This window comes from Struthio camelus, chromosome 3 (assembly GCF_040807025.1).
Source record: "Struthio camelus isolate bStrCam1 chromosome 3, bStrCam1.hap1, whole genome shotgun sequence".
NCBI classification, from domain to species: Eukaryota; Metazoa; Chordata; class Aves; order Struthioniformes; family Struthionidae; genus Struthio; species Struthio camelus.
This window is the reverse complement of record NC_090944.1, coordinates 80,209,269-80,236,584: the sequence shown is the minus strand read 5'-3', so window position 1 is coordinate 80,236,584 and position 27,316 is coordinate 80,209,269. Positions and strand designations below refer to the sequence as shown.

At 37.9% G+C, this 27,316-nt stretch overlaps 1 protein-coding gene and 1 long non-coding RNA gene across 4 annotated transcripts in view; one reads left to right on the top strand and one right to left on the bottom strand.

The window, feature by feature from the left end:
* Positions 1-509, bottom strand: part of RGS17 (regulator of G protein signaling 17) — a 71,122-nt gene extending 70,613 nt beyond the window's left edge. Inside the window, exon 1 of one of the 3 annotated variants that reach the window (XM_068938675.1) lies at positions 395-509. The gene's annotated coding sequence lies outside the window, so the exon portion shown is untranslated. Of the gene's footprint in view, positions 1-390 lie in introns of all 3 variants that reach the window. The other 2 variants (XM_068938677.1, XM_068938676.1) reach the window with 2 other exon arrangements.
* A 62-nt stretch (positions 510-571) lies between these two features.
* Positions 572-25,404, top strand: LOC104140135 (uncharacterized). Its single transcript, XR_011140262.1, has 4 exons — positions 572-693; positions 13,673-13,820; positions 19,411-19,483; positions 25,183-25,404. It is a non-coding gene; the product is annotated as an uncharacterized lncRNA (long non-coding RNA).
* The last annotated feature ends 1,912 nt before the right edge of the window (positions 25,405-27,316 follow it).

Here is a 27,316-nt window from a genome sequence, read left to right as displayed (position 1 = left end):
CGCCCGGGGCGGGGGCGGCGGGGCCCGGGCAGAGCCGGCGGCGCGGCACCTCTCCCACCACCCCTTTGTGCACCGCGGGCGCGGAGCGACGAGCGCGCACGCACACACACACACTCCACCTTGCAGCCTCGGCACCGCGGCCGCCCGTTGTTGCACACACACACACACACACACACACACACGCACGCACGCACGCAGTCCCTCCGGTGAGTGCATTTTCAGTTGCACTCTCCACCGCCCTCCATCCATCCTCTCTTCCACCTCCCTCCATCCTCTTCCTCTCCCCCCCCCCCACTTTTTTTTTTTTTTGCACTCCATGCATCGGTATAAAGCAGACATTTTGATGCCATTTAACAAGGTTCAGGCTTAAATAAAAACGGACTGCCTTACCCACCCCCGCCTGGCTGCGTGTACTTGGCACTGAGCGATCCCGGGGAAAGGCTTGTGCAGCTCGTCCCTAGCGGAGCTGGTTTGCTGCCATCCGCCCAACTTCAGCACCCAGCCGGCAGGGAGAGAGAGACAGAGAGAGAGAGAGAGGGAGGACGGGAGGGAGGGAGGGATGCGAGGAGAGGAGAGAAGAGGAGAGAAGAGGAGTGGAGAGGAGAGGAGAGGAGAGGCAGGGAGCGCACATGCGCTCTGCCACCGGCGCCGGAGCCCGGCGGCAGCGGGAGTTTCCCCGCTTGGCCCCGGCGGGTGAGTCACGGCGCGGCGCGGCGCGGCCGCCCGCGGAGCGCCCGGCGGCGGCGGCGGCGGCGGCGGCGGCAGCTGCATCCGCGGCCGCGCCCGCCCGGAGGTGCTCCGCCGGGCTCAGCCGCCGGCCGCGGGGGAGGGTGCCCGGGCACCATGGCCTCCTCCGCGGGGGGAGCGGGCGGGGTCTGCCGGGGCGGGGGCTGGGGACACCCCCCGAGGGGCCCCTTCTGCGGGGTTGCGGCGGCGGGTGCCCCTGCGCTTGGCATGGAAACGTGCTGTGGCAGGGAGGAAAACGCCTCCATGGTAAAAAGTGAAACGCCAGCTGTGCTGGGTTCCTGCTTTTTTTTTTTTTAATCCTCACATTGGTACGTCAAAAAAAAAGATATAAAAAACACCACGCAAATCTTCATTTTCCTCGGTGCAGATGACAGATATCCAAGGATTTAGTGGCTGAGTAACTTTTTGATGGCAGGCACCTGAAGCTCAATGCCTGAATAAAGAACCGGCATGGATCTGCCAGTCAGGGTCACAAAAATCAAGACCAGGATGTTCTGAAAATCTGTCTTTGAATCCTGAATCATGCCAGATCTTACCAGGTGTTGCTTCCCAGCTTTCCAAATTCCAGTTTCCAAATTCTGAGAAACATTATTTAGCTTGCCTACTGCACCTTAAAAGTCAGGAGCCTGGTATGCCTCAAGGCACCAGCACTGGAAAAATACTTATTTGGCATCTGGATCCTGTCAAATCATGCCACAAATCCAGAAATGTTAGTAACTCAAGAGAGAACACATTGCTGCATTTATCACTCAGCCAAAACAATCTGGCAAGATGGTACAAAAAGGCACAGGGCTGGATTAAGGTGGTACTGTGCCTTGCCAACAACCCATATTAATTCTATTCACAAAATTGGTCTAGACTCCTGTATATTACATATAGTTCCCAAAGTAAAGTGCTACAAAAACCAAGACCAAAACTGCACAGATGTTAGCAGAGCTAAAATTAAAGGGATTGAAGGCAGTCCAGAAGGGCTACCTCACAGGATACCTGTACGAGCACAGGCAAATCTAAAACATCTCAGCTCCCAAAAATCTATCTTCAAAGCATAATTAATTTATCAGTATGTTGGTAGCAGTTGGATGGCTTTTTTTTTGACTTCTAGGAGAAATGCTTCAAAATCCTAGTCATAAGGCTCAAAGTCAGTGCTAACCTCCTTGAAAGTCACTCTTCACAAAACCATCACTCCTATTTTCTTCTGTCTTGATCCTCATGGAGGAGAAATCTGAGAATTCTACTTGATACTAAAAGTTACAGGCCGAACAAAGACACTTACTTTATTTACGTTTCTATCCAAAGTAACCCTTCAATTTGCCACAGGCAAAACTTAAGTCTGTCTCCTCTTTGTCTCACAGGTACTCATACCTCTTTCCTGGCAAACGTCCCCCTCTACTCCATGGTTATCAACAGCGTTCTTCTCTTGAATTGTCCAACTAATTAATATAATTAAACTAAGAGTAATTAGTTTGATGTTGAAGCTTCTGTTCACAACTTGAAAAGCGTGAGGGCCTGAAAAGTTGTTTATTCCAAATATCTCGTGTGTCCTAACAAAAAATACTACCTACACGTTCAGTCTTGCCCTCAAAAAATCAGGCCATTTTTAGTTACAAACACAAATAAAGATGTACGTGTGATTTGGAGTTACGCATCTGTCTGAGTGGATGACAACTTGGAAGTCTGTATGGAAATTTGGCTCCCATTCCCTTCTCCTTTAGAAGGAGAGCCCAAAAGAATTTTTAAAATGATTTAAAAAAAATTGTGGAAGTGTTAACAGTGTTGAATATACTTCAAACTCAGCTTCATTGCTCACAGAGAGTTAAAGGAAAGTTAAAACTATCTATCTTACCTTTATACAGTCCATACCCTGGACTGAAGTAGGATATCCCTTCTCTCAAGAAAGTGACAAACATATATTAGATTTTCTTATCCTCCAAGAAAGTAGAGCCACAGGAGACACTCAGAAAAGGGCATACTTTGCTATCAAAAAAGTCAAAACCAAAAAATATGTTTATTAAGGAATATAAATAGTAAAAACAATCCAAGGGTTCATTGACAAATGTGTTGCCTAAAGCGGGGAAATACATGCTAGTTTCCTGCTACTCCCATATTGATGGCCATTTGACAGGCCCTGGAGAATACAATGAATAACAGATAATGTCTGTGTTGTTTGTTCTTTCCTCTGTTTGGAGAATTCCATGACTAGAGAAAGTTACCTCTGTAGTCCACCGAACTGTTCTGAGCTTTGTATATATTTTTGCAAATTTTAATTGAAAAAATAAGTGTAATTAGACACTGTGCTTCAGAAGGACTGGGAGTGAGTGATGAAGGATATCAAGGAAGAATGGATATTCAGAATTTTATGCTTATTCCATTCTGAGTTTCTTAATAGGTTGTGCAAAGTGTGTGAGGCTTTCATAAAGAAAATACCTTATTATGCTTTAGGTTATTTGTTAATTGTAATGCTTAAATTTTGTTTAGATACCTTCCTACAGCTTTAAAGAATATCAGTTCTATTCTAAGACCTCAGTTCATGAAAGCCTCCGTGTTTAGAAAATATTTGTAGGCCTTGTTTAACATTAAGCTCATACTTTTGAGTTTATTGACGTTATACTGAGAGCATTAAGCTCTCACTACACGCTTAATATTAGGAGGGGAATTTTACTTTAAGAAAAGCTGTGAAATTCATCAAAGCAAGTCTCCTCTCCTAAAGATTTAGTAAGTCCATATGAAGTATATGTGGATGTTCCACCTAAAAGGGATAATGGATAGGAATAAAAAGATTTTTTTTATCCATGTATCAGAAGAAAAAAAAACAATTTAACAATTTTATAAGCTAGAAAATGTTGTACGTAAAATGTTGAAATGAGTAAAAGACTTCAGCTTTCTATGATTCTGTTAATGTTTCCCACAGCTCTGAACAAGCCCAGCCATTCATATTTACCACAGTTTCCTGCACTTAAACCATTCCTTGTTGTTCTTTGAGCTCCTGTTTATAAATCCAGCTACTTTCAATAGCTGTTCAGTCATTCTGTTCAGACCACTGACTAATCTTTGTGCCTATTTTAGATCCCTGCAATTGTGTTCAATGACTTTTTTTTTCTTCCGGGCTTTTCTACCCTCTCTCCCTAGTTCATGTCTCTTGTTCCACACTTCTTTGCATATCTTATTCCAAAAAATTTCTCATGAATCCCTTACTTTTTTATTAATTTTTTTTTTCTCCAATTAATTGTCAATGAATGTGGAGAAAAGCAGACTGGATGGAGCAATGCATTATGAAAGGGCTTGCAAAAATGTAGAATACCATGGAAGTGAGAAAGCTTTCTGATATAGAGATTCTATATAAATCTAATGACATTATTTTACCTACAATTTAATCATCTTGATGTCAGGATTCCTATAGACTTAATGGACATTAAGTTAGGTTCCTTATTTTCCAGTATTTAGTCTAAATGACCGGACTGAAGTTGACCTGTAGAAAATAAGACATTCAGAATTTGTCATTGTCATTAAACCTTTGAGATAACCTTTGAGATTATACTGTGTTAATAGCAGTCTCTGCCTGTCTTTATCTTAAAAAAAATCAATGACTATCATTAAAACAAATCGATAGTCAGAGTCTTGAAACTGATCAGAAAGTTACAATCTTCTTTTATTTCCACAGCACTGCTTCAGTGTAGTACAAAATGAATTATTTAAAATTATACTGAACTATTGATTATATAATTCTTTTTGTCTTTGCAAGCAGCCGTGTAGCAGCTCAAAGATGCTTACATTTGTACCATCAACTAGGCAATAGTTTAGAAAAGTCTGCTGTAATTACAGAGGTGACTGTATATTTATGTCTGCTTCACAAAATCACTGGTTTGAGTTTTTGCTGGCTATGTCTGTGCAACACTGTGGTTCTTTTAAAATCATGACAGTGCTTTTAACTATAATGGGGTCTATTGCTATTTGATACTCTTAGGATTTCATTAAAGAATGAAATAGACCTTTCTATGCTGCTATCTAGAAGACGAAGAAATTTAAATAACTAACTAATCCTCTCTGGCACAAAGAGAATAAGTTGAAGAAGTAATCATCTTGAGTTGGCTATTTGAATGGAAAGGTGGCCCATCTTTTGGGCTTGCAAAAGGTGAGCAGAGCCACAGCATCTCAGCGTTACAGGGATTTATCTTTGCCATAGCCATAGGTCAAACAAACAAACTCACGGTCTATCTCTGAGAGTCCAGTTTCAGATTTCCCCAGGCAAATTTGTAATTTGACTTTTTTATATGCAGAAACAAAGGCTTCAGAAGTCCCCTTATTAAAGAACTGCTCTTTGCAGATGGCAGTGCACTTGTTGCTCACTCAGAGCAAGACCCAGAGATAATGACATCTTGTTTTGCAGCTGTTTCTGTTAACTTTGGCTGAGCAATCAGTATTTCAATGGCTGGTATTATGTGCCACAGCCACCAAAAAACAAAAGTCTATTTACTCAAATGGGAAGAAAAATGTCACTAGCACTACACTGAAGGGGCCAGACTCTGAACCACAGCTCTGGTGTTTGAGATAGCTTCCTGTTGCCTTGAGTTATCCTACAGGTCGCTTGATCCTAGCTTGGTGATAAACTGGTATTTTCATTTTACCATTTCATCAAGTATATTCTGTCACAAGCTAGACAAAGACTCCTAGCACTATTCTTAGAGCTAAATATATTTTATCATGTTATTGCTGACTTTTCCCCCGACTTTAATGGCTAGGGTGGCGAGATTTTAAAAGGTTTCATGCATAGCAGTGTGAGATGGAGGTTTGTCCCAGTAACATAGCGGTCTGAGCATTCTGCACTGAAACATTTCTCATCTTTAACCAACAGTGAACAGGAAGGACCAGCAGAGCGGTCAGTAATTTTTTAAAGGCTAGTAGGCATAAAAAACACTTATATCCCCTAAAAAATGACATTTAGATGGTAGGAAATATGTAGTATTTTGAATATGTCTGCTTGTACTGAGTGATAGTCATGTAGTTAAGAGTGCTGATAAGTTAACATAGTCAAGATGAAGTTTAGATGCAACTCGTGAAATACTGATGATTTTTGCTTAGCTTGCTCATCCATAAACTCTTTAACGCTCCTCTGTTAGTGACTTTGGACAAAGAAATTTAGCTGAAATCACTCTACCTTACTCCAATACCTGACTTTCCAAGATAGTTTTCAGGAAGCATAAATATTTTTTTCTATCTTTCGATTTCAAACCGCTCTCCTTAATCACAGGATAGAAATATGGGTTCTATGCCCTCTGGGCGTTTTAACATCTCTGCACGTCTCCCATTTCATGCTCTAAAATCTATTTCAAGGAGGATTTTTTTTTCGCCATTTTAGATTTTAATTACATTGCGGGGTTTTTTGGTTGTGAGTTGATTGAAAGCTCTGGGGTAAAAAAGACTGGCAGGGCTGTGAGTGTTAATTTGTCTGGTGAAAGGGCCTCTGAGGAAGAGATGTTTTACTTCGTATTTTAAAACTTTGAAACTGCCTTTGTCTGCTCTCTGGAAATTTTTCAGATGTAAAAGGCAAAGCAGTACTGGGGGGTCATAAGTTTGGTCATTGAGGTTTAAGCAATTTTATGCCGCTTTATAATTATGCCATCCCCAATTGCTTTTAAAAAACATGGGATATATCCCTAATATCCTTTCTCCAGAGCTGAACTCATTATTTTGTCTCAATAAAATTGAGTAAAACTTTTAAAATTTGGTCCTGAGCCATGAAAGTCTTTAAATACATATTTGGTCTCAGTAAATGGGATTTAGATATAGATGTAAAGGTAACTCCATACCTGCACTTGAATAAGGACACCACATACTTGCCTGTGTTCTTGAATGGAAGCCTGTATTATCTATTGTGATTTATATCGCTTATAAACTCACAGTATTTGTTACAGATAAAAAGAAAGCACAAAGACTTTGTATATTTTGTTTCTACTTAATTTATCTACTCACATTTCCATAAAAAAATAATTAAGCTGAAGCCAGAGATGAGACTGCACATAATAATAGGTAGAAATCCCTTCAAAACTCAGAACACAAGAGTAATTAGAAAAGTTTTTTGTGCAGAAACTCAGAAAATTCAGTTATGATTAGACTTAAAACGTCCAGCCATCTGAAATCAGAATATAGGTGAATACAAGTGTAACCCATCTCTAAAAATAGCAAATAGTGGAGATTTGATGCACATTTACAGAACAAGGCAGAAGTGCTGGAAAAAAACTGGGTATTCTATTTCATGGAAGGGTTTGGGTGATATCTGTTCTCTATTACAGGCAATGTGTCCAGTATAATGTGAAGAAATTAGTTTTGGGTTCAGTAATTAAATTTAGTCCATTTGGTTTTATTGTTATTTTTATAATATAGATACTTTTAATGCTAGAGTTGTTAGCAGCAACCAGAAACGTGGTTAGAAACTCACAGGAATGTCCACCTAGAGTTTCTGAGAGAACCCGTGAGAACTTTTTCAAGGGAAAAACACATAGAATGCTATAGCAATGATATCTGTAAATAAAGGGAAATAAGGGGTAGTAATATATTTTACAAAGCTGCTTACTTTGTAAATTTTGAAACTCATGTGGCTTTAACGCAGTACGTTTGTCATGTCAGATCTACGCTATGTAAATGGCAGCAAGGTGGTGAAGGTATGGGAACTCCTAAGAAGGGCATACTGAGGCTGGCGTTGCCAGATTATCCAAGGAACCAGTCCCGTACCCACGTGGACCTCATGAGACAGTGCAATACCTGGACCCAGCAGGAGCTGCTTGACATTTACTTCGTCTGATCTGTTCCTAAGACCCTCCCTACCCTCAGCACTCTGTGTTACATAGTACACGTTTTGCAGGTCTCAGCCTCAAAGATTTTATTATGCAACTCAAGCAGCCAGGTGAGCAGCTTCTTATGCTATGGAGTGTGTGTCACCCTCTTCTCCATCCCCATTACATTTGACTGGAGTTTATTAACTCAGCTCAGAACCTACTGGTCTGAACATCTGACAGGCAACTTGTCAGTCACAGTCAATAGTTAGTACATTCCCTTAATCCTGAGATATATTCTGTGGTCTCATTTCTAGACATCAGGGAAATGCCATGTTGTCACCTGAAGCTGCACCCCATAGCCAAACAGCAGTGATTCAGCTCTGGTCCTTTTTCTGCTGCCACCTTTGTTGATTCCAGCAGATAATGCGATACCCCTGACAAAGGCACTTCTATATCCCTGTTTCCCTCTTCATCATTTCATGTTGAAAGTTATATATCTTTTAATGGCTAGAAATCAGTATGTGATAGTAACTTTGAACAGAATCCTTCCCACAAACCAGAAGTCTTTTTCCTCTTTTTTTTGGATTGGCGCCACAGCCTCCCCACTTCACAGATACTTGCAGTTATGGTGAGTCCCAGAGCAGCAGTGGGAACAGTCTATGAGAAAAGCTAAGGTGAATGAATCTCTCTGTTCAGATTCCCCTGTATATCATAGCTATCCTCTCCCTTTGAAGCATCTGTTCATCTAGCATTTGGGTGAGCAAAGTATCCAGATGAAAAAAATCTCCGCTGGCTGTCCTTCCTCCTGTTCACCAAGAGATGGAAGCAGAGCACTCCCTTGCTAGAGCGTGAGGCCACTGAGCTATACCCGAACCACTTGGAACAGATCAGGCAGAGAACAAATAATCTAATGATTTCTTTCAACACTGTTGATTACTCATTGCTTGCAAACATACAAACGTTTGGAGGACATCTGTCTGCCGATGCTTGTATTTCTACAAAGGCAACACCATTCTCTGCTTGGTACTTGCTGTTTCCTCTTTGCTGTTTGTAAGCTGAAACTTTTTGAGGTAGAGGCAGTATACTGCCACAGAGGGGAGGCAGCACAGGGTGAATTAGGTAGGCAATAACATAGCAAATGTAACAAAGAGCGTAGTCAATAGAAAGAGTTCAGAAATGTTCAAATGTGGCTAACTTGTCCTTGTGAATGATGCCTCAAGGATTCTGTAACACATCCTTTTGTGGATCCCTTTTCAAACCAATAGTAAATAGAAACCTGAACTGCATTCTTTATCTGGTAAGCTCTTCTAGAAATACTTTGAAATAACTTAATATGTTTAAATCGTTTGCCAATAAAATCTGACAAAGGGATCGGAACTTTTCACAAAATCACAACAAATGGTCTAGAAAAGGATAACAAGTGATTGTGTAGTCTGTTCCACAAGGACTTTTCAGGCACTTCCTGGGTCATTTTCTCAACTAATTGCTTTTGGCAGTATATGATGAACTGGCCTGAATAGTTGAAAAAAGATGTTATATCAGCATTTGTATATGATGTAAGAGCAGTGAGCTGGTTACTGTCCTCCTCAGAAAAAACCTTAAATTTACCTAGTTTAGTAGTAGTGCTTTCTATTTGAAAATATCCTTCTGATAAAAGTCATGAAAACAAAATCCATCAGTCCTTCCAGATCAAGGTCTTTAACAACCTCCCAGTTCCCAGGTTGGCCAGTCAACAATAAATTCTCTAAACAGGGATAGATTTGGCCTTGTGAGAAGCTCACATGTACAACAGAAATTTGTCAACCAGCTACTTGAGAGATAATATTTTCAGCAAATTTAATCCCCTCACAGAAATGGATCAAGAAGGGGGGTGGAAGGATATGCCATGCTATACATTAGCATATATATAGCATATGCTTTAATGGCAATCATCCTCCAAATAATCTTGGGCCAGTGGTTTTTGGTATCCATTCCTCTTTACCCGTGAGAACTTTTTTTTTTTTTTGCTTTTTGCTTTCACTGAGAATAATTACTAGGGAAACCAATATGAAGCTTCTGTCAAAGCTCCACTAAGATTACCATTTCACTTCAATTTAAGTTTTCTGTAGGAAAGTGGAAATTTCATGGCAATTTCCTGAACTCTAAAAAAATATTCTCTTGGAAATGAAGAGACAGTTTTCCTGGCAGATTTTCCGTTAGGATCAGTTTAGCATTTAGTCTTCCAAAAAATGGCCTCCAAATACTTAGAGATCAGGACAGCCGTGTCCTCTGCCTTTTTCTCACAAAACAGTAGGATATGTTGCAGCTAATCAGAAAACAGTGCTTTTCAACTTTTCTTATTAGAGGGGGCCATCTAAATTTTTTTTGAGAGCAATCCCATGACTCTGCAGTGTTACTACACTCAGTTCAAAATTAGCATAAATTGACTGCTCTTATCTAACTTGCATTTTCCCAGTTTAGTTTGTTGTCTTGAACACTGATGTTGGGGTATGCAGGATGTGCTCTGTTTCCTTTTATTTTTCCCCACGCGTTTTGTGGGGCAACGCCAAGCTGAGAAGCAGTGGCATGTGCCCTCTAGTCCAACAGCATGACTGCTGCTTTGAGAGATTGCAGCAGGTCGAAAAAAGGGCAATAGGTGTACGTCAATAGTTTGAAAATATAGTTTTGAGCACAGTATGTCTTTTCTGTGACTCCATTTGGACTTACTTAGCCTTTTGCTTCTGTTCTTGCCTCTTCTAATCTTACTTACCTCATACTCAATGACTCCTTTGGAAAGACCGGAAACTGCACTCTGTTTAGCTAACAAGAAAAAGTGGTGGTACTTTACTTTAGCTACCTGTCATTGAAAATGCAACGAAATTCCTGAAGTGAGGGTGTAACAGCAACCATGTTCAAGGACTGCTGCCAAGCAGTGACAGCTGTAACAACAGTGCTCAGCAGGGCAGCATGGCGGCCGGCTCCGATGCTTTTAGTCTTCATTCTTCTTTTCTTTAGGACCGTTTTATAGCCTAAATTTATAGTTCATTTAGAGGGGGGGAAAGAACACACTTCCCTTATTTGCACAACTGATAACATATACATTGGAGTATATCATGATTATGCCATCAGTCCAATTTATAAGAAGATCTGTAAATTTGTCACTCAGCTAGGCACCATGATGTAATTGGCTGAGCATACAACTGGGAGCCAGCAGGCTGCATGTGATTACTATTCACGTATGGTTCTTATGTACCTGTCAAAACCTACCTCCCTAAGTGGACTTCTGGACGAGTCTTTATTTATTTTAAGGCTTTTAGACTAGCATATATTTATTTAAACAAGATAAAGCAATTCTGATGTTATATCTAGGCAAATGATGTTATATCGTTTTTAGTCTCCCTCACCTCCAAAATCTTCCTGTATTTGTTATCTTCTTCTGTTACTCTTATTTTAAATTAACTTGTCATTTCTTTTAAGCAAGACTTCATTGTTGTCTTCTAAAGTAAAATGAACATCTGCAGCACTATATAGAAATAGGAAAGAGCTTGCCATTGTGTCAGGTGTTTAATACTGTACTGTCTGATAGATACAATACAATACTACAATTGATACTGCTATTGATGCTACAATAATATTATACACAGAGTTGTGAATCCAAACTCACTGTTCAGGAAGAATCACAGTGAGGACCTAAAACGAAATCAGCCAAAATTCTCCGCCTCTTTTGAAATTACTGGCTAGAATCTAATCTCAAGCATACCAGTGTAATTCCTGAGAAATTCCATTTAATTTAGTGCAATCCGGAATCATAGCATGGTAATTTAGGTGTGAACATATCTTATATACTAAAAGATAACAGTTAATCACTAAGAAATTCATATCTATATGAAATCAAAATCTGATCAAGAGTTTCTTCTTCTTCCCTTCCGTACAACACAATGTCTAGTCTACTGTAGTCTACTATATCTCAAAAGACAGATAGCACAATAAACAAGCAGTGGACAACCACACTGTTTGCACATGTGAAAACCTGGCTTTTTAAGATCCATTGCTTGTTTGCTAAACCTATCTGAAGCCTCAGTAAAAGGTATGTAGCCAATATTGTCCTGCAAAATACTTTAGGCACAATAATCCAAAGGAAACTGAATCTTTTCAGTTCACAATTCAGAAGGCAACAGACCGGAACTTGAACCGCAAACTTAGTCTGAAAAATTAATGTTTAAAAATGGCACCCTCTAACCAAAAAGGTCTGTTCCCTGGATATAATCAGAGCTATACTGGAGGAAAAGCATCTGGAAATGTAATCTTGCTAAGGAACACTACAAAGAATTCCTAAGCATTAGTCTATGAATCAAATCAAAGGGCATAAAATGAAATAAGATCAAAACATCTTAAACCGTAGGGCCTCTTTTACACTGACCAACTGTTATTTACAAGATTCAGGCAGTTCTCATGACCTGTGTGTTGTCAGAGGCAGGTAGACAAGGTTGCCAACATTGAAAAAATCGCTTTTCAGAAATGACTCACTATTTTGGCTCAATAATCCGAGACACCCCGAAGCTTCTGATTTTTAGAGAAAAGGCAGGGAAGAAGGGCCTGCTCATGACTTTCTGAAAGTAGACTTTTCAGAAACATCTGAAGTTGGTCATTCTACATTATTTACCATTTTTAAAAAATCCTGGTCACAGTTTGATCTGAATTATAATACCATAAATTAAAAAAAACCCAACAAATTTAATAGAATTAACCCAGCATTTACACTATGGTAATTTAGATCAGGATAGGATTCACAGGACATTTTAGATCCTAAAGGTAGAAATAGGAAAACATTTCTTTTTCTCATATATTCCCCCAGTGGAGCAGGATATGACCCAAGAAATGGTTTTCTGGACTGTAAGCTTTCAAGAAGAACAAACAATAAACTCTTCTCTCTGTTAGCATTGGATTTGAAATATTTTCAATAGGAAGAAAATAGGACTACGAGCATTACCTGTATATTTTAAAAATAATTTCTGCTCTGTTTGTCCTAGTATTACACAAAGAAGCAGCCTCTAAGAGGCATACATAATCACTGGCCGTGGGAGAAAATAATACAAATGATACTGTGCATGCATGCATGGATACGCAATGCCTTCGGTGCTGTGGACTTTCTGAGAAAATATCTTAATGAAAAAATGACTCAAGCAACTGGCTAGACCATTCTTTTAATAGCCTTTGGTAAATAAAGATCTTGGATTAAGTTGTTACACAAGTTTAATCTGGAAGTCACTCACCAAATTCGGTTCTGTTTTTCAACAGGGTAAATGAAGAAGAAATTTAGTTCTTTGGGACTGGGCAAGCCGCTTGATTAATATACTTCTGTGTCTGCAAGCACAGTGAGATCTGTGCGTGTTAGAAGTTGTGCTGGCTTTCAGACTGTTTCTGTTTATTGATAAGCTCCCTCTCCCCAGTTATGACCAAGCTTGACCTTGTCAGTGACTGTCCTCCTCAGTGGCGTTTTTTAGAGGTTGTTAAGCTGCCTGCTATTTTGGAATTTAATACAAGGAAATATGTCTGACTTTTCTGATGGTGCTGGCAGCTAGAATGCCATCTGTAAGAGTCTCTGCATCACTGGTATTCTGCTTATGTGCACAGAAAAATAGCAGGGAAGCTTTTAATTACCAAAGCTCTTAAGCCCTGGCCCCATCTATCAATTTGCTGTGAGTCAAAGGTAAGTCCAAATGTAGGGGAATATTGGAAAATGCGGGGAGTGAAGCCAAAGGCTGTTGGATGTGATTCCTTTATAAAATATATATAGAAAGCAAAACTGTGGCTCCAACTAATTTTGTTATTAAATGGGTCCCGTATTTCATTCCTTATCCACTCAAAGCTCCCCTGGGCTTTGCTATAGAATTATCATATTGGAATCAAAAATGGAGTTTATGTTTCAAAGTAAATAAGAAGGGAAGGACTGGGAAAATCCAATTTAAGAGAACAACAGCATAACCCACATACAACAAATACAATTGCACAGGAGTGAGAGAATTTTGCTGATGAGAGGGAAAAAATGAGAAGGAAATGTATAAAAGGGCTTAAACTATATCAACTTGAGAGATTTCGTGATCACATTTCAAATGAATGCATTCTGTTACTTGAACATTTTCAAATTATTTCTTTCTTTTTTTTTCTCACTGCAGCAGAAAGGGACAGCAGTGCTTTGCTGCTGTCAGAAAGCTTGAAAATTCCATGTAAAGGAACAACCAGGGCAGACAGCTGTGCACATTTATACTTGGCTTACTGAGAAAGACCTGCAATTACTGAAGTCTGATACCCACTACTTATCAGGTCTGTGGTTAGTATGTTTACTGAAACCACAGTAACGGTCCACAGAGTATATAGAGCTGGGAAAGGGCTGTGACACTTTGCTTCAGGAAGCATTTTGCTTCTGCAGCATCTCTGATTTCTGACTAGTAAAGATGATGCCATTTCAGTATAACGAGATGATAGCCTAGATGCCATTTGACTGTTTCAGCATTCCTGGTAGAGCTTTGGTAGTTAGTGTAGCAGGGAGATCACATATGTCTGATGTGTCAATGGGCACTGGCTAGGACTACTTCTCTGTGGTTTGTGTGTTACCTTCTCCTTACTGTGTGATGTCAGTCTTTGCAACCACAAAATTTCTGCCAGTCTGCAAACCAAACTGTCTGCACGTGCCCAAGAGGCCATATGCCCGCTGATGGATTCACAGAGACATTGAAATCAGGCGAGCTATGGTAATTTATATCAGCAGAAGGTTTGAACCTGAGGATCTGCAAGTTTGAATATTGGGATGGATGGTTAGAAATGCAACGATCTGGTTTTGTGTCTGCATTGTTGTGGATGGCCCAAAAAATAAATTGATGCTCCAGAGTGCTCCCATACCATAGATTATTGTTTACTGTTTGTGCTTTACCAAAAGCAATATAGACAATTTTATTGTAAATTTTAGTAAAAAATTCAAATTGTTAGAAGATGTCCTTCCCATTAATTTTTCCTCTTCAGTACGTAGTAATGATACTTTTAACTTACAAGTCCATATTGTTAGCCTTGCCTCATCTAGACCCCGATGTTCATTCCTGGAAGTTTACAGTGAATAAAAACAGGAGCTGGGGTTTGAAAATCTGTCTCAAAGATCAGAATGTCAACAAAGCAGAAGCCTTTCCAGTCTAATTATAAAGGTCATTTCTTCGACCTTTGCTATCCCAACAGGCAGTAAATAAGCATGTCTGATTTTTTTAATATGCATTTACCTTTATTGTTTGTGTGAGTATCACAACAACCCTCTCCCACAGCATTCACGTAACTTAACTCTGTGGGGGAGGAATAAAGAGGAAATGTCACATGACAGACATTACTTCTCTTTGTTTAGTCTTAATTTGGAAAAGTGCTCAGATGCTGTGATGATTGGCATGGCAGGAATAGAAGAGGACAGCAGAGTAATTCTGCTTCTTGTGCCACCTTCCCACTCCCACAGAAATCCAGAGTCTAACTGAGGGCAAAATCTGTCCAGCCTTTCCTAAAATGAACTTTGATCTTCCTCCTACTAGACTTCCTTAGAGTAGGCTTGTGACCTTAATCCTTACTAGGATATGATGTAAGGAGAAGATTGCTGTTTCCAGTCTGCAAACAGGAAAGATAAGTTACTCACCCAAGAATACAGAGGTAATACTCCTAAGATTGAGATCGAGAGTTGTGTTCAGTCCATTAATCCACAGCATCTACAATTTTCCTTGAATACCACTATCAGTTTGCAAAGAATTGCTATTTGATTGTGAAATCCTGAGCGCTCCTATGTTGCATTATTAAAAAATTGGAATGATTAAAAAAATTCTGGGTAAGACAAAAAAATATGGGTAAGGTAAAATAAATAATCCTAAAATGTGCAAAACAGACCCTACAGGCATGCTGAGAGGCATCTTTTACTACAGGCAGACTACAGGCATCTTTTGCTACATTTTAGCCACATTAACTTTAGGAGAAAAATAGTAAATTCAATACCTTCTAGTGGAAGATAGTTTCTTCTACGCTCCTCTTCCCTCCATATGCAGGGTGAGAAATGTCAATTCCTTTCTGACATGGTAATGCTATTAATAACTCTGTGCAGAGGTGTAGGAAATCTGCCAACTTTACAGTAAAAAAAAGTACAAAACAATTAGACTACATGCAGCTCTTCAGATAATCTAACCCAAAATACTTTGAATAGCCCATTTAAGTGCAGTGTTGATGTCAAGTTTACCATTTGCCTCTTGATCTTCTTGGACCATGAAAGTGAATACATAATAGTCCCGTCGGTTTTGCTAGTAGTTATGTTCCTTGACTATTTGCCGCAAGGTGTTAGACATTTAATAGCTTGGTCCTGCAAGGCACCAAGTCCCTCCTCCGGGTGCTGAACTCCTTCAACTCCTACAGCAATTTGAGGCCCTTTTCAGCAGTAAGGATGGCAGCTGGGAAATAAACAGTGTTCACTTTCTCAGGTATTAAAGCTGACTTCTTCTAAGCATTATATAGGGTATGCTCCATTTGATGTAGTCCTTGCTGTGCATCTAGATATTGCTGATGGCAATAAATCTATCAGGCTTTAACACTATGAATTAGTGAAAAAATGAGGTGGGAGAAACATGCTTGCCCCTGGTCCCTGAAAGAGCCCCAATACCTTCAGAAATGAAGCCAAAAAGCAGGCTGAGAAAAATGAGTGAAAGCAGCAGGAATTTAAAAAGCAAATGCTACATCAAAGGGACAGGAAGGAACTGCAATAACATTGCTGTGATTGCAACTGGGCACAGTCCCAGGAGCTTGGGGAACAAGCACCTCCAATAAACAGAGCTGTTTCTGTACCAAGTGCTTATGAGGCGCTTATTGAAACATGGAAATAGGCTCAGTAAAAGGTGATGAGCATGCTTGTATTTCTTCTTCACAAGTATTTACTCCTCAGTCATTAGCAAATATAAAGCCCAACAGGACCCATTGTGCTGCCAGGATGAGATAGCTTTGCAAACCCTAGTAAAAGGATGCCCCCATCTACCAGTGCTAACCAGGCAAAGGTGCTGTGATGTGCCAGCAGGCCCCATGTAAGACTTGAGCTCAAGGGATAGAAATGGGATAGAAAAAAAACACGAGGCTTTTTTTCCCCCCACTTTATTTTAGCTTAATTCCTTCCAACTTCACGAAATGACAAATGGTCACATTTACCATACAACACCAAACCAAGCTACTATTTGACCGTTCATCCACGCTCCCTAGTCTCAATTTGAGAAACACAAGGGGAGAAATGCCTGCTTTTCTCTTTTACCAAAGAGGTATGTGCCATCCAAAGAGGATGTGGAGCCCTTCTAAAAGGGAAGAAAGGAGAGTCCAGTGATTCTTATGTGCTCACTTGTATGCCTGCCCAGCAGGAGTCGTGGCCAAGCACTCTCTGGATGTACATACTTCAAGGTACCTGAAGGCATGATTCTGCAAACAGCTATGCATACACTTTATTTTATATAAGTAGGCTGTTTCATATGTTTAACTTTACATGTATGAGTGGACCATCTGTGTCTGTAAAGTTTAAAATGTGCACAAGAGAAAGAAGAAAGATTACTAAGGAAAAAACATAATGCTAAAGCTAAACAAAAATCATGGAGTAATAATAATAAAAACTAACCACCATAAAAAGAAGCTTCCAGTGCTTTGGAAGGAAATGAACTGAAGAAGAGAGCCTTGCATTTAATTTTCAAAACAGCCACAAAAGGATTACTTGCTATTTTACAACCATGTGGTGGAAACAGACTCCCTGAAATGCAAGTGGTTAGAGTGCTGATGTGGGATCCTTGCAGGGCACAGCATTCCTTGGAGAGAGGAACAAGCGAAAAGCACTTCAGTGCCGATCTTAAGCTCGATACACTGTTTCCCGTCTATGGGAACTTCCCTGCCTCAGGAGAGGGGTTAGGGTTAGGGTTAGGCTGGGAGGATGTCTATGCAGAGTCCTTCAGCACCACGATAAAAAAGTTGTATAAGTACCTAATGGCAAGAGAAATGGGGTTCTATGACCCAAAGCAGAGTGATGGTAATGGTTTCAGATGCTCCCTATGCAGATAAATACTTTGCTATGTTGTGATTGAATTAGAAAACAGAAGCAATACAAGGTTTGCAGGATGGCTTTCTGAGTAACCAGCAGATGAAACCGATGCAGAACAGAGAGTTGTGATTTTCCCGTAGGAGCTCGCTGAGCTAGCCTGTTTTCAGAAGCCTCATTAGCCAAGGACATAAAGGAGGAGAACAGCATAACACAAGACTATTGACAAGCCAGAAGCAACATTCTTCTCTTTGATCCTTGCTCTAGATCTCTTATGTGTCATTTGGATATCGATCTACAGCATCCCCTGCACTTTTTTGGTGTAGAATATGCAATTTACTGTGATTTATAGTTTGATCAAAGAGATGCATTGATTGAGATGATTAAAGTAGAAAGCAGATCCATGTGTTTCTCTTTTGCACAAGCACACACAAGGGACAAAAATTAATCAAAACATTATTAGAAGCTGAGGAAGCCTCATATAACTTCATACAAACTACTTTGGTTGAAGGACTAACCGAGCGTAGAAAGAGTGTGGTCAGGCTCAGGAAAGTAAACATATACCTTAGACCATTCAATTCTCTTATCAGCCACAGAAAAAGACTTGGTCACATGGCTCATAATTAGGGCAACAGGATCAGGTTAGTATTTCTCCGTTGCCTACCAAAAAGAGCATACCTCTGATGAATAGATTTATGATCGGTCACAGTGTTTTTTCAGGAAGCTAGAATTACTGAAGAAAAATTTAGCTTTATGCATCTCCTAATGCATTTTCTCTGTAATTCTTGAAAGATATTTTTTTAAACATCTTTTTCTCTCCATTGCTACCTACTTTTTCTTGTATAATACCTTCTTTAGAGATTTGGTATCAGGACAGAAGAATTTTTCTCCAGATTTACCTTAAACTTCTACATCTCAGTGAACTCCTTAACAGTTTTGTTGTCTACTCTGCTTTGTAGCAGTTAACAAAGGTTGCATTTTTTAGGAACTGAAAGTAGTCTTCCTTATCACTAAGTTTAACTTTGAAAGAGCAGGATCTGTTGAAATAGCCACATAATACAACATGCAGGCAACTCACATCGTAGCCTCTTACAATCATTTCCTACAAATCTATCTTCTCTTATCCATTTTTTTTACAGAAGAATGTAAATTTAACTCAATTTAATTGTGAGCAAAATAATCACAGTGAAAGCTAGCAGTACTCAAATTTGTGCCTGCTATTTGGGAATATAAAAGAGATATTTTGGGCATAAGTTCTTTATTTAACTCCCAACATTCTGATGTTTAAGCTCTCTTAACATAAAAGTTCTACTTGCCTTTCATAATGTATGTCTTTTTAAATTGAATTTTACACTCTATAAGAAATCACACCTGACTGTGTGTCTCATTCCCATAAGGTGCGGACAGTCTGACAGCGCTGACTGCAGACAGCGCTTGTGCAACCCGCAGAGCATCTCTGACGTTCAGACAGAAATAAGGGAACATGCAAGGAACAGAAAGACTGAGAGGAATACTGCTGGTCAGAGTAGCTGCCACCTCCTAGAACTGGAAGATGAAAAAAACAACCAATCAACCAAACATACTGACTGTTGAAAATGGAGCATATTGGGGCTTTCTAACCATGGCAGTATTACAAAGCTCATGACAACATTCTTTCACTCTGCATGTGCTGAGATAGCCCAGACTTTTTTTTCCCTCCCTCCCTGGAATTATATTCCTTCTCAACATAGAGGAATAACAACCTCTTCATAAGCAGACATATAGGCTATATTTAGACTTAGTTTTCAATATGTGCTGCAGCGGTTCCTCTGTCTAATGTGTACTCGCATTTCCTTTGTACAGGAAAAAAGGTTGTGAGTAGGTGGGACTTGATGACACCTAGATCTTGCTCCAACACTGGATGAAGCCAAGAAATGTATGTACCAGGATCTGGGAAATAGGAAACAATTCTAGATGCAGTCAGATGAATGCAGCCATACAGATCTAGAAATTCATGATATAGCTGGTATGTAGTTCAGAAGCACAGGACCAAAGCAAAGTCACACCTACTTTTGCACATTTCTACTCCTTTTATCCTAAGATCTCAAAATCCTTTAAAGGAACTAATGAATAGGGTTTTATAAATCTTATACACCATCAGGAAGAACTAGGAAGTATTAGAACAAGTTAAGAAGTCATTATTTTTTGCACACATAAAACATTTCTATTAAAAAGCATTTTGGGCTTTTTATGATAAAAAACAAAAATGAACTGTTTACAATTGCATATAGGTTATTCTTTTTAAGTAAAAATATAAAGCATAGACATAAATGAATGTGTTTTATCATCTAGATTAAAAGAGTTCAGTCACTGCTAGTATGTACTGTAGGTATAGTTTTCCTCTACTCAGGAGTAGGTTAATGATTTTCAAGTATATAAAATAAAATAAAAATCTAAAATAACAATTTTTCTCTAGAGTTTCCTATGAGTTCTGTTTGTTTACAAGATTATAAGATAGGTGAAACAGTGGAATATCTTACTGTCTGACTTCTGTACCAGCACAGTCAGTGCTTAAAAATGAGCAAATTTATAAATCAGTACAGACACTTACCTACTCACATTTGGTAAACTCTTTCCATGAATAAACAAGTCAGTATTTTCAGGATACTGACTTACAGCAAAAACTTCTAAATAACAGAGAACTTTGAAAAAAATGAAGTAAAATATTTAACTAGCACATTAAAAAAAGCCACCCTGTTAGTTAATTGATTACTTATTTAATGAAATATGTTAACTAACAAGAATTTTCAATCATGTTTATAGCTTGCGAACATGTTAATAGTTTTCCTAATGCTATTTTCCTAATGCGTTATTTTTTTTCAATGAAATGTGAATCTTTCGTAACACCTTTTTTGAAGAATTTGAAATTCAGAAAATTCTGAATGTCTTTAAAGCCTAACAAAAAGAAGATGTAAGCCTCCTTCTATCCACTGCACAAAGCTAATGCTATCTTTATTAACAATAAAAATTAAAGAATAAAAACTAAGACTAAAAAATGTGTTGATTCTATAAAACACTCTTAGAGATTAATAGTGATTGCAACCTGCTCATATCATCTACACATTACATGCTTGTTAGCATTAAGCAATATAGGCAACTAGAATGGAATGAAAAAAACCCAATTAGAACTACAACCCCCCTCCCCCCCAACACACACACACATTTCTATGTCTTTTTCTATTTTTCTTTTTTTCTTCAATATAGCATCTGTTTTGTTTAACTGACCAGCAGAATTTCCTTTCAGGATAATACATTTTGATTGCAGTTTTCTTTTCCATTCCCATTGTTTAACAGAATAATCTTTTAGGAAATTTTGCAGAGACAATATTCCACAGCATGAGGCACTGGCTTTTAAAATCAGATGGCTTGGAAAGCTCACTCATCCAAGCACGCTAATTGGTTGATTGCTCTTGAGTGCTTTATCACGTTATTTCCAAGGGCTGCCCTAAATGCCAGGAAGTAAGCCGTGGTTCCGGTGATTAGTGCCAGAAATTTGAATGTTAATTATTACTGGGCTACATTAGTATAGCTGCTGATTATCTGTAACAAATTTCAGAAATAGATGATTAAAAGAAACAATTAAAATCTAATTATTTATATTATGAATGTCTGATCAATTAAGTACAGATATTGATTACACATTCTTTTACAGTTGTTCATAATAGCATGGAAAATTATCAATCTATTATTAAGATTTACAAATGCAATAGAAGACACTATGCTAATGACATTACATACAGATAACAACTAGGATGGGAAAGATAATTATAAGTTTATCTGTAACATAAGAAATTTCTAGTCAACAGTATAAATTTTGTTTCTGTAAAAGTAAAAATTTCAGGATGATTATTTTTCACTTACTGAATGATCAATCTTTTCTGTAAATTGACATGTTCTGACATAAGCAATCTAAATACATTTGCAAATTTTTTCCGTTTAAATTGAAATTTATCACTCTACCAAATTATTCTTGCAAATTAGTGTATGTATATCGTCAGGTATGTAAGACTATCTAAGAATATATCTGTTAAGCTAGTACAATTCAATCTGAAAGTGTTTGCAGTCTAAGCTTGGTAATGTCTCAAATTTCTTAGAAACGCTAGTGATATGGATAAGTGAGATATAGCTTATGAAGGTTTGGCAGTTGTTTTGCATTTGGAAAACGTTATGCCATTCTGACAACCTCTGCACTGTTAGCTTTCTCTGCTTCATCACAGAGCTTGGTTTCTTACTGAGCATTAAGCTTCAAGATATTATTAATTCACATTCCCAGTCCACCATTTCATTTTTAAATAACTTTCAAAACACTTTATGCATAATAGTAGGGCTGTAGGAACTATAAAGGGTCAAACCCCAAAGCCTTCATTCAGGTGACATTTTTGTTCTGCTATATACGCTACCAAACTCAAAAGATATTTACTAGATAAAGCTTTCCTTTATAAAAGACCGTATCCCAGCATTTGGGCATCTCTGAACAAGTTTTATACTTTGTACCTCATAAACTCAACAGTTGGCTTGCCGTAGGCAATACCTCAGCAATAAAATGAGTATAACAAAAATGTAACAAAAAATCCCATCAACATTACTGACTTCACCCTTTCGCCCTGAAGTCCTTTGGGCAAGGGAGAAAAGGTGGACCCTGCCACATGCTTTGAGACTTAATACGCAAGGTCCTTGAGGCGCATAACGGGCAGCAGGTTCCAAAGCTGAACCCTGTCAGAGAGCATCTCCCAGCAGCCATCCTCGTCCTAATGTGAAAGAGCAGGTCCTTTCTGATCTCAGCTGTGGCATTATCAAAGGTAAATGAGTGCCATAAAGAAATATTTTACACAAGTAAACACTGTGGTTTATTTGTTACATGCAAATGCAAAAATCAGTTCCAAAAACAAAGAGCAAACAATGGAGATCCTAAAGCAATGTGCTTGTTAAATGCCATACTGCTGAGAACTGGCCTGCTGAAATATTCACCAGCTTTCGTCCTTGTATGAAATCAGTTTGCAGAGTGAATTGCAATAGTATAAACTGAAGCAAGAGGTATATAATGCTATAATTTCATAAGTGTTCTCCTAGAAGCAGTGGGACTTTTCAGACTATAAATCCAGTTCACGAATATTTGTTAGCCCCTTCCAATCAAAGCAGGTTATTTGTAATGAGAAAGGAAATGAAGTAAAAGAAAGACATAGCAAATCTAATGACTGCAGCAAAGTCTCTTCGTGTGATTAAGAGCATCTCCAAATTGTGTGTTTGAGGGCTCCCATTTGAGGCTTTTCCCTCTGGGCTTTCTGAAAATGAGCTGTGTACAGCCTGTAGTCTACAAAGGGATATATATTTCGTACAATTTTACCTGTGAATTCATTGCAAATAATAACATTGGAATCAAATTTCACAAACATTACTATGCTTTCAGTCATTTTAGTCATGACGTATGTAGAACTCTGTGCTATCAAAGCACTGTACAGACCTTGGATTATTGTCTAAATCCTCAAGTGAGTAGGTCAAAACACTTTCAAAAAAATATTTTATAAAATACTGTTTCACTGAAACTGAAATGTCTTTGGAGATACTGGTTTTGGTAACATTTTGAAGGGAACAGTTCTTTGCAAAAGAAGACTTGTAAGGAAACAAGAGCACTTGTTGATCATAAATTGAATCATCACTAATATTCCTTTTTCTAAATCTTTAGTTTCGTGTTGATGTAGGATGCAAGAAAATTCGGAAGCCTCAAAAATTATGCAGTAAGGGAGCTCTCCCTCTCAGGCACCTTTAATCGTTAATCATATCACATATGCCAAAACAGCATTAGCTGAAGGACCTCTCTATAAATTCTGATTCCTAAAGCCTCTTTGAAACTCAGAGAATCACGGATACAGATATTGTCAGGTTACCTGAACATGGTGAGTTTCTGGATGTGGTGTAACTATGTCCAGCTTTACATGAATAACAGTTTACTCTCTCTGTGGTCTGAATAATTGCCTTATCAGAGAGCCTTCTGGTGAAGGGCTATCAGTGAAATAGACCTATAATACCATCTTTAAAGTGAAAATATAAAACCAGAAGATTTACGGTAACTGATGAAATTGTTTCTCTTTTGGCAATGTTACTCTCTCTGAAAGTATTTCTAATAACTCTAGCAACCCAATCCATGTTCCAGCACTTTCTTCTTCATTTCTTTGTTTATTATCCTGACAGTTAATACATTTTTTAATGCTGAATCTCATGTAGATATCAAGGACAGTATTTATAGCAAGTATCAGTGAAACATAAGGACTCTGCTATTTTTTTTTTGGCACTGCTATCCCTTATACTCAAAATGCAAATCTGTTGGATAAGGACTTCAGAGTTTGGCCTTTGCTATTTTGTTATTCAGAAGCAGGACTGAGAAGACCAACAAGTTACTTACGAGTGGTTTTAATTCCTAGATATAAGAATTAGGAAAATTGCATTGTACTTAATGTCCCATAAAAGATTTGCATCCACTTAAAATTATAAACGCTGATTTCTCGTAGATAAGTATAAAATATGGTTCTACATAACATCAGAAAAAGCCATTTCTTATGCAATAGTGACCTGAACTATGTCTTAAAGTCTCAGAAAAGTTCACAAGCTTCATAGAGATCTAAACTTTTCTACAGTTTGACAGACAGATTACTGACAAGCTACTGTTACTGTAGAAATAGCTAATGCATATGCATAGGTAAAAAATTGTTATTATGTTAAAAAATTTACTTGCTGTTGGGTTCATGGTGAAAAACAATAAAATGAGTGCAGTCAGGAAATATTAGTTAGAGATGCAGGAATAACTACCAGTAACTAGATTCTAAAGTGATTTATCTATCTGTATTTAAACACAGAGGAATTAAACTCTTTTTTGTCTTCTATAAAAAAGAAAGCACTTAGCTTTTGAAAAAGAGAATAGAAAAATTCCCTGTCTTTTGTAAGCAAAAAGCTTCTTCCTAAAAAAAAAAAAAAGTAAATTAGAGGATATTACATAAAAAAGAAGAATAGAAAATACTTCTCACTCAAATTTAGATCTGAATAATGGAAGAAAACCAGATTTATCTCCAATGATTTATTTTATAGCTTGATAGCTGAAAAAAAGCAGTAGAAAATGTTTAATTACTATAATTTCAAGTTTTAGCAAACATCCGTTAAAAATAAAAAGTATATTACAAACAAGATATCCTTTAAATAACAAATTTAAAATAATTTGCTTAGAAAAGACCCACATTATTAACCTTCCAAAATTTTCTGCTTTTTTTTTTTTTACTCTGTAAATATAATCACAGAAACTAACTAATACACAAAAGTGCTGCAATTGTGATAAATTTGATTCTTTTTGGTTGGAAAAAAAGATAGAAAAATGTCACTCAGCTTTACTTAGTATTTCTGGCATTGGATTGTCAACACAAAGGAAATTCAGACTCAGATTATCTCGTTATTTAAGTTATAAATTTTTCCTGACATGGGCACCTAATAGCTTTTCTTCTTAGCCAAATGTTATTGACACATAATATTACTAAAATGTATTTCCTTTTCTCTTACATGGCATTTTACTTTTTTTTTTTTTTTTTGCAGCAATGCGCAGAAGCAGAAGTAAATCTTCCATTGAAATGCAGGGTTGGATATTTGCTCCTCTTAAGAGATGTGATATTTTCTGTTGTGATTAATTATATCTTCTTTATAATAAGTTTGTGTATTTTACTGCGATTTTGATGAAATAAGCCAATCACGATCTAACATGAAGACTAAAGGTAAAATATGAATTATTAATACTAAATAAATCAATTCTGAATATTTAATTCAGGTTGGTCTTCCAGTTATATTTGCCAGTGTTCAGGCTAGGTAGTATTTGATCAGGAAATATTAACTCCTTTGCAAGAAGAAGTTGTATACTTATCTTTGGAACAACAACAAAAAAAAAATTAGTGGAAACAGCCATTTTACAGAGTACTCTGTAATGTCATGCATGAGTAAGAAAGCGAAGAATGGCTCAATCTGAGAAGGTCAACATTCTCCTAAGGTGGAAAGGAAAGAAGTGGGTAATGTTGTACTGATGATTAAGTGCAGAACCCTCAGCCCACTAATATTCACAAATGAACCCAGTTCTGTACAGTTTTACACCCAGGGCAATTCACTGGATTCAGGCTGCCACAGAACAGAATCTGAGATCAAGTTTTGTATCACTGGGCTACTACTGCGGCACGTGGACCAAGGATGGTTAGGAATAGGAGATAAACTGCTTGGAGCAAAGTAGGAGCCTTTGAGCTCCCCTCGGAGAAAGCTTGGCTTTCTCTTTCACCACATCCATCACCAAATGCTTTTAGAACTTCACGAAGATGGGCAGGGAAAGAGCTGTACCCGCATCACAACTTCTTCCCCAACTAGGATGAGTTTTCAGCGTTGCTCGTCTGATCTAGTGCATCCGCTACAACTTTAACACAACCCTTGACTAGCACAAATAGCTTTTTTGGTTTGGACAAGTCCAGGCCATCCATCTCCTTTCTTTACCTGTTTTCTGATTATTTATTGTTACCGGTTATCCTCATATTAGCTGAGCTTTTGTGTATTTCTCACAGCATGGCAGCCCTGCTGGTGATAGTGTTCTGAAAATTCATATTTAGCTGATTATCCTCTATAAACTTCAAATTATTTCTTAGAATTGCCATGTCTGTAAGTATGGGTTATGCTCTTTATTCTCAGATACGTGAAATGTCATTTGACCACATTAAATAAATATTTTAAGCTTGCAAGCAGTTTTCAGCTCTAACTTGTAGTTGGTGATTCACTACATTACTCATTTCACTTGAACAATTTATTAGTAACGATTACATGTGTTATACTAGTTCACAGATACATGTTAAATTTAAGTCCAGGATCCAGTCCCTGTATGAGACTGTTGGACATATACCTTTCTGGCAATGGTTGCCCATAGACATACCTCAAAAATATAACAGTAATTCAGTCAATTTTAATTAATTTATGTTTTCTGTGTTGATTTTCTAGTTTTCTAATTCAGTCTAATAAAATATCTCCCCAAAACTGAAGTATATTAAATTGCCTCCTACCACTATAAGCATATACTAATATGTCAGTATATTGAAACTTGTAATTTTCCTTTTTTTTTTATATGAACCCCATTGATTATCATTAAACTGCTGACCTTTAACTTTTCATGAAAATGAAAAGCTGGCTTGACCATTCATTCCATTATTTTTCTTGGGAACAAAATCAGACTGACAGACCTCACATTAAGTAGATCATTTCTATTTATGCTTTTTAAACATCAGCACAACATTGTCTTTCTTCCAAATGTCTGAAACTTTGCTTGTCTTCTACAACTTACTGAAAAATCAGCATTAGCAATCAGCAAGGACCTGGGCCAGCTTTTAAAAAACTTTTTAGGCCTACCAGTACAAAATTACTATAAATGTAAATAAATTCCTAATCAGGAAATAGTCATTCTCCAGAATTTCAGGGCATTATCCTAGCGAATTGGGAACAATTTTTCTTATGAGTCATACTGGCATAACTGCCGTCAGCAGATGACCAATGAAATTCTTACGATAAACTTATTTTAGAATGTTGGCAAAATCGATGTTAAGCGGAAAGTCATCTCTTTCGATTTCCCAGTTGGGGAAAAAACACCCTAAAGAGATACATAAAGCTACCTAATTAGAAAAACCAGTAAAAATAACAAGTTGCTTTCTGA